This window comes from Marmota flaviventris, chromosome 3, assembly GCF_047511675.1.
Source record: "Marmota flaviventris isolate mMarFla1 chromosome 3, mMarFla1.hap1, whole genome shotgun sequence".
NCBI classification, from domain to species: Eukaryota; Metazoa; Chordata; class Mammalia; order Rodentia; family Sciuridae; genus Marmota; species Marmota flaviventris.
The window spans coordinates 66,766,593-66,775,248 of NC_092500.1; the positions used below are offsets into that span (position 1 = coordinate 66,766,593).

The 8,656-nt window shown below is 39.2% G+C and overlaps 1 non-coding gene across 1 annotated transcript; it reads left to right on the forward strand.

Moving 5' to 3' along the window:
• The first annotated feature begins 6,902 nt into the window (after nucleotides 1-6,902).
• LOC114104077 (U6 spliceosomal RNA) lies at nucleotides 6,903-7,004 on the forward strand. The gene has a single exon (XR_003584770.2). It is a non-coding gene; the product is annotated as a U6 spliceosomal RNA (small nuclear RNA).
• Nucleotides 7,005-8,656: the final 1,652 nt, after the last annotated feature.

Sequence of the window (8,656 nt, forward strand, 5' to 3'; positions counted from 1 at the left end):
ACAGGGGCTGGCGACAGGGAGGTAGCAGGCAGACAGGAGGCAGCTGACGGTGAAAGCCCTCCTGAGGAAAGGACAGCTGGAACCCAGGCCTGGTGGGCCTGTGAGTTGTGGGCTGGCTCAGGTGAACACCATGACATCTTTCAGTTTCTGCCTTGCCCAGATCTTGGGAGGAGAATGTGTCCATTGGTACAAGCATGTTCCTGTGAACTCGCCCTTCCTCCAGGTGTTCCCTCTGCCAGGAACACCTTGTCTACTGTCCGAAAGCCTCATCTTTGTCTCTTCCTGTCAAAAATCTAGGCAAGCTTGAAACTCAGTTTAAAAATGTGGTGTGGGTTGACACCTCCCTGCCTCCCAGGCCAAAAGAATCCCTCCCCTTGGCCCATCGTGTGACCTAGCTCTCCCCTACTGATTCCAAAAGTGGTCACCACTTCTGGACTGGTTGCTCCTGGTTGCAGGGGCTCTGTAACCCTAGCTCTTTACTCAGGATTGCTTAAGGGACAAATACGTGCCTAGAGCTCTGGGAGCACATATTAGAATGGACTAGGACCTATCCCTCTGAACAAAGAAAATCATTAGCAGATTAATTGAGAGTCCTGTTTGGAGTGCTAATTCGAAGGCTAATAATCTTTTAGCTTAAGCAAGATCCAATGCTTTGATAAGAACTGTCATTGGGTTAAAGTATTGATTGAACCTGGGCCCTGGCTGTTGAATGCCTGAGTGTGCAATTCATACATAATTCCTCAAGTAATTTGGGCACATTTTTCTCTTATTGACAAGCATTATAATGACTATAATAAACTAAGGAAACCTCAGGTGAAACAACACATGATTACACTAGTCAATAGAGGTGTAACCATGAATTTAATGATTGCATTTCCTAAGTCCTTCTTTGTTATGAATGTTTGCCCAGGTTCTGATCAGAATAGGTACCGTGTGAATGACTCAGTAGCATTCATTTATTTATCCACTCACTCATTCATTTGGCATATCCTCAGCCCCACCACGGTCCTGGGCTCCATGCCAGGGGCCATGGGAAATACTTTCAAGTAAATGAGCCATGATTCTGCCCTCAGAGGGCTCATCTTCCAGTAAGACAGGTGATCCCCACAGCCTCAGTTGAAGAATAGACCCTGTCAGAGAGGCACTAATAAGATGTCCAGAGGAAGGCAGAGCCCCAAAGCAGAGTCTGGGGAAAGTTGCCTAGAAGGAATAGCACCTGGGTTGGAATGAGTTGAATATGTCAGATTTTGTTAATAGTAACATATTTTTTTCCTTCTTTGAAAGTAAGTCATGCCAGTAGAAAGAGACTTACATAATTACCTGTATACAGGTATGATTACACTACTGGAGTGACTCTGAACCATGTATAGCCAGAGGAATGAGAGGCTATGCTCCATTTGTATACTGTATGTCAAAATGCATCCAACTACAAAATTAATCAATTAATTAAAAAAAAAAAGAAAGTCATGCTTCAGAATGACCAGAACAATCATGAAAAAGAACTAAGTTGTAGGAATCACATTTTCTTATTTTAAAACTCACTATAAAGCTTCGGTGAGACTCTGTATCAAGCACCAAGATTATAGTACTGCATAAGGCTATAATATAATAGATCTATTGATGGAATAGAATTGACAGAGATAAACCCAGATATTTATGAGCAATTTTAAACAAAGATTTTCAACAAAGGTGCCAGGACAATGAAGAAATTAGGAAAGAATAGACCTTTTCAAAAAATGATGCTTGGACAACTGGATATCTACATGCAAAATAATTAATATGGACTTCTAAACAAAAATTAGCTAAACATGATCAAAGACCTAAATAGAAGACTCTCAGAAGAAAATATGGCGGATTCTCTTTGACCTTGAATTATGCAAATTGGCAATTTAGATATCTACAGCATAAGTTTTCTTAAAAAAGATAAATTTCACCAAAATTAAAACCTTTTTGAGGACTGGGGATGTAGCTCAGTGGTAGAGCACTTGCCTAGTGTGTGCAAAACCCTAGATTTAATCTCAGCACCACACAAAACAAAAAATAAAAAACTTTCGTGCTTTAAAGGACACCATACAGAAAAAAATTTAAAAAGGAACCCATGGAATTGGAGATAATATTTGCAAATCATATATCTGGTATCCAAAGATATATATAAAAACTTACAACTCAATAAGAAAGACAAAACAACTTAATTTTTAAATGGGCAAATAATTTTTTGTTTTTGTACTAAGGATTGAACTCAAGTTTGCTACATCCCAGCCCTATTTTTTTTTTTAACTTTTATTTTGAGAAAGGTCTCACTAAGCTACTCACACTGGCCTCGAACCTGCAATCCTCCCATCTCAGCCTCCTAAATAACTGCAATTATAGGCTTGTGCCACCATGACTGACTCAAGCAAATGATTCAAATAGACATTTCTCTAAAATACACATGCATATGGCCAATGACCATATGAAAACATGCTCGATATTATTAGTCATTGGAACATGTAAATCAAAACTACAGTGGAATATTACTTTACACCCATTACGATGGCTATAATAAAAAATACAAAAAAATAACAAGTGTTAGCAAGAACACAGAAAAATTGTACTCCTCATTCGTTGCTGGTGAGAATGTAAAATGGTGCAGCCACTGTGAAAAACAGTGTGGTGGTTTCTCAACAAATGAAACAGAATTACCATATAATTCAGCATTTCCACTTCTAGGCATATACCCCAAAGAACTGCAAACAGGGATTCAAACAGCTACTTGTATCCCAGTGTTCATAGCACCATTATTCTCAACAGCCAAAAGGTGGAAGCAACCCTAGGTCCATCAACAAATGAACGGACAGATGCAGTGGTATATCCATGCAAGTTAGCCTTAGAAAGGAAGGAAATTTTGAGACATGTTACAATATAAATGAATCTCAATGACAGATGACCAAGTGAAATGAGCTAATCATAAAAGGCCACATGTTTTGTGATTTCATTTATAATATAAAATATCCTAAGTAGCAAATCCACAAAAATAGTAAGTAGGTTAGTTGTACCCAGGGGTCAGGGAAAGGGAGACTAGGGAGGGACTTCCAATGGATATGGAGTTTCTTTCTTTCTTTCTTTTTTTTAATAATCAGTAAGCACTGTGCCACTTCCCCAGCTCTCTCTCTCTCTTTTTTAATATTTTATTTAGAGACAGAGTCTCACTGAATTGCTTAGGACCTTGCTAAGTTGCTAAGGCTGGCTTTGAATTCTTTCTTTCTTTTTTTTTAAATTATGGTAACTTTCTTTCTTTTTTTTTAAGAGAGAGAGAGAGAATTTTTTTTAAATTTTTTTTTTAGTTTTCGGCAAACACAACATCTTTTTTTTTTTTTTTTGTATGTGGTGCTGAGGATCGAACCCGGGGCAGCTGCATGCCAGGCGAGCGCGTTACCGCTTGAGCCACATCCCCAGCCCACCTTACTTTCTTTTACCTTTGAGAACAAGTCTACAATGTTAAGCTTCTTTTTTTTTTTTTTTTTTTTTTTTTTTTAGAGAGAGAGAGAGAAAATTTTTTTAATATTTATTTTTTAGTTTTCGGCGGACACAACATCTTTGTTTGTATGTGGTGCTGAGGATGGAATCCGGGCCGCACGCATGCCAGGCAAGCGGGCTACCGCTTGAGCCACATCCCCAGCCCTCTTTCTTTCTTTTTTTCTTCTTTTTTTTTTTTTAACATTTATTTCTTAGAAGTAGTTGGACACAAACCTTTATTTTATTTATTTATTTTTATGTGGTGCTGAGTATCGAACCCAGGGCCTCACACGTGCTAGACAAGCGATCGATCTACCTCTGAGCCACAATCCCAGACCTGGGCTTTGAACTCTTGATCCTCCTGTCCCAGCCTCCCAAGCTGTTGGGATTACAGTGCCACTATGCACCAGTGTGCCCAGCTTGGAGTCTCTTTCAAGGGTAATGTAAATGTTTTGGAATTAGATAGTGGGGATGGTTGCACAAAAACCACTGAATTGTACACTTTTAGAAAATGGTGAATTTTACATTATATTGATTACATTACAAAGGATAATTTGTGGGCTGGGGTTGTAGTTCAGTGGTAGAGCATTTGTCTAGCATATATGAGGCACTGGGTCCCATTCTCAGTACTCTGTATAAATAAATAAAATAAAGGACCATCAATAATTTAAAAAATATTTTTAAAGAAAAGGTAATTCATGTTAAATAAATCATGCTAAATTTGGAAACAATTATTTCATAAAAGAAGAGAAAGCTTTCCTCACATTCTCACCTGAAGGATATTATGGTGGGAGGAAGGATGGGGTGAGTGTAGCTGGTGTGGGGTGAAGTGTCTCGCTGTGGAAGGCCTGAGGCCAGCTCAGCAGTCGGGCTGACACTGTTAGGAGGCCATTACCATGAGAATGTGAGCAAGATCCTGGCCAAGCCAGGACTTGATTTATAATAAATCTGTCTGTCCAAAAGCAAAGTTACCTGCCTAGTACAGTTGGTAATAGCGAACATTTATCAAATGTTCCTACATGCCAGGTGTCAGATGCCTATGGAGTCCTCTGAACAACCCTCTGAGGTAGTTACCAGCATAATTACTCCCTCATGTAGGTTAGCAACTTACCCAGGCTTCTGATTTGGGATTGATGGTACCTCCATCAATAAGCTGGCCTCCCAAGCTCAGGTCATGACCACCTTTATCAGCACAGACATGAGGTATGTGCTTACCTCCTTGACACTTGGTGAGTTGTGGGCCAGGCACTGGGCCAAGCACTAGGGATGCAGTGGTGACTAATGTAGGGTCCGCCCTCAAGTAATGCACAGAACTGAAGTGGGACGTACAGATGGCTGTTGTTCTCATTGCACAAGAGCGAAAACTGAAGCTTTGAGTGTTTGAGAAGCATTTCTGAATTTTACACATGATAAAGCATGTCCAAGTCTTAGAAGAGTGCCTGACACATAGTAAAATTCAATAACATCAGCTGCTGTTATTATTTCTAAGGTTGCACTAGTCTCAGACCCAGCTCTTCTGCTAGGTGCACTGGTGCACACCTGTAATCCCAGTGACTCAGGAAGCCAAGGCTGCAGGATTTCAAGTTCAAGGCTAGCCTCAGTGACTTAACGAGACCTTAAGCAACTTAGAGAGACCCTGTCTCAAAATAAAAAAATTAAAAAGGCTGGGGGTGTGGCTCTATTCCCAGTAGAAATAAAAAGAATCCAGCTCTCCTGGCTCAAAATCCTACTTTCTTTCAGAGAAGAGCCTGAGCAGGGGGAAGCCCCATTCTGTAGAGGTGAGCCCAGGTTGTGTGGGTCTTGAAGCTTGTACAATCTGAGAGGAGGTCTTTAAGAAATAGAATACGAGTTACAAAATTTACAAAAATATATGACCTCACAAACACATTGCTAGGGTCTCTTGCAAGGTCCCAGAAGGGCCTAACCAAGTCAGAGGCACTGGAGCATCAGCTTCATGAGCTCCATGATCAGCTGCCCCTGCTAGGGTATGTGGAAGATCCGCTGCTGAGTGGTTCACCACCCAGGGGCCACTGAGGTCCTTCTGAGATGGAATTTGTGATTCTGTATCCTATTGTCCATGCAGAAGCACTGCACTTAAACTCAGACAAGCCAGAATCCCACTTTTAGGGTCCTGCCACATCACAAATCAATTAAGGAGCCAGGACACTCAGGATGCAGCATGGCCCTGAACCTAGGTATCTACACTCATGACCAACTGCAGTCAGGCCCCAGGGAAATACTTCTCCACGTCTCTCACTCTGAGTCCCAAAGCAAAAAGAGGCAGAATCCTAATGATAGGAAGGTCTGTGGGTCATGCTCCTGCCAAGTGGGAGACATAGACACTTCTCTCAGGGTGGAGCACAGGAAGGATTTGAGCACAGAACTTATTACTAAAGGAACAGTTCTGGCTGAGGCTGTGGCTCAGTGGTTGAGGGCCTGCCTAGCATGTATGAGACACTGAGTTCGATTCTCAGCACTACATATAAATAAATGAATAAAATAAAGGTCCATACATCTAAAAAAATATTTTAAAAAAGAGAAAGTTCTGTGGGGAACAGTGGTGCATGCCTGTCATCCACCTACTTCGTTAAGCAGGAGAATCACTTAAGCCCAGGAGTTCAGGAGCTGCCTAGGCAATGTAGTAAGACTGTCTCAATTAAAAATAATAATTTAATTAAATAAAAATACAATTCACCATGCAAGCCTTTTTCCCAGAGCACATGAATGTCATAGACTTCTACCAAACAAAGTATTATTCTCAGAAATGCCAAATGTTCACATTCTTCTCTTTATGTTCCAATGTGTAGTCCTGGCTGTATTCATGATTTAGAGCAGTATTCATAAAAGTTGTAGTTGAGCAATGTTTCATAAGATGAATTCTTATAACTCTTTTATTTGTATGTTTATAGTTCTAGATAAAACCCATAGCACCATACCAGTCCTTTACAGTGCTCTATGGCACTAGTTCTCAAAGAATAGTCTGAGAACTCCTGGGGTTTCCTGAATCCTTCTAGCGGGTCTGAGAACTCTCTGGAAATGTCAAACCCATTTTTCTAATAAGAACTGAGGTAATTTGCCCTTTTCACACTAATCCTCTCAAGAGTGTACAATGGAGTTTTCCAGAAGCTACTTGATGTGTGATGTCACCACTGCTCTGATGACTGATAAAGCATGTGCTTTGGTGTTTGTTTTGTTTTGTTTCCTGGTGCTGGGGATGGAACTCAGGACCTCGAAAATGCTAGCAAGCACTCTACCTCTGAGCTACGTTCCCAGCCCTCGTGTTGTGTTTTAAAAGTAATCAGGTTGACTTTCTAGTATGGTAAATATTGATAATCATAATTTACATAACAAAACTCCTTGTGTTTCTCAATAACTTTTAAGGCATTCTGACTTCAAAAAGTTTGAGTGCTCACTTCAGTAGCCACATACTACAGTTGGAGCAATACAGAGAAGATCAGAATGACCCTTGTGCAAGGATAACACATGTTTGTGAAGCGTTCCATGTTAAAAAAAAATAAAAATAAAAAAGTTGGAGAGCTACTGATCTACAGGTACAGTTACTCCCTTAAGAATTTTTCTTTTTCTTTCTTTCTTTCTTTTTTTTTTTTAAATACTGGGGATTGAACTTGGGCTCTACCACTAAGCTACACCCCTAATCCTTTTAATTTTTATTTAGAGATAGTGTCTTGCTAAGTTGTTTAAGATCTTGTTAAGTTGCTGAGGCTGGCCTCGAACTTGTAATCCTGCTGCCTCTGCCTCCTGAGTCACCGAGATTACAGTCATGTGCCTGACTTGCTCTAAGAAACTTTCATGATGAAAGGAATAGCAGTTTAGGGGCTGGGTTGTGGCTCAGTGGTAGAGTGCTCACCTAGCATGTATGAGGCACTGGGTTTGATTCTCAGCATCACATAAATGTAAAAGATTGTGTCCACCTAAAACTAAAAAATAAATATTTAAAAAAAAGAAATAGCAGTTTATGGAATGAAATAAAAACACTGTAATTTTTGTGTGTGTGACACAATAATTTATCATATGCTATCCCATTAGTGTATTTTACATGATACATAAAATCAATGGTTTAATTCTACATCCAACTATTGCTTCAAAAATTATGTTGATAATAATTTGAAATTCATTTAAAAAATCGAGACTTATGACTCGAGAAAGATTGTCTAATTTGGCTTGACTGTCAACAGAATTTAAATTGTATAAAAATATTGATTATGTACACGTGGGAAAAATAAGAATTCATACCCCATTTGAACAAATGAATGATATATGATATGTCAAGATCATTGTAATGTTTTGAGCAACCAATAAAAAAAATATATTGATTATGGGGCTGGGGTTGTGGCTCAGTGGTAGAGCACTCAGTTCGATCCTCAGCACCACATAAAGATAAATAAAGGTATAAAGGTATTGTGTCCATCTACAACTAAAAATATTTTTTTAAATATTGATTATAATTATATAATTGATAATTTTGTAACAAAAGCAAGAAAAATAATTTTATCGAATATGCAAGCATGTAGTAGTTTTCAAATCATGTATACATTTATTATTCAACTGAATATTTCCAGCGCATCATGTAAATAAAGATTAGTCTTTTGATGTTTTGCCACCTCTCAGCTATATAAAAACTATAACAACTTTATACATTTAAAAAAATTTTAGTTTGTAGATGGACACAATATATTTACTTATTTATTTATTTATATTTTTATGTGGTGTTGAGGTTCAAACCCAATGCCCCACGCATGCTAGGCAAACGCTCTGCCACTGAGCCACAACCCCAGCCCCAACTTTATACATTTTTAAGTTTTGTCAATATAAAAGTATGTTGTCAAGGTAGGCATATAGGACTTATTTTAGTTAATATTTTGTTTGTATAATTGATAATGCTTTAAATGTGTAGTCACATAGTAGGAGAACTTGCCGGGTCCTACAGGAGTTAAGCTGGGCCTGGTACTGTGCATAGGGTCATCATTTCTCACAGAAGTAGGCAAGAGTTTGTAGAATGTTCAGATCCCAAGTAGGCTACCTCTTACTCAAGCTGGGAGTTCTGCCACCCCAGAGAGAGAGGAAGATACAAATCAAGAGCTCAGCTAGAGTCATGGTGCTCACTGTCTTTCCCGGGGCTCTAAAATTGTCTGAGAAATGT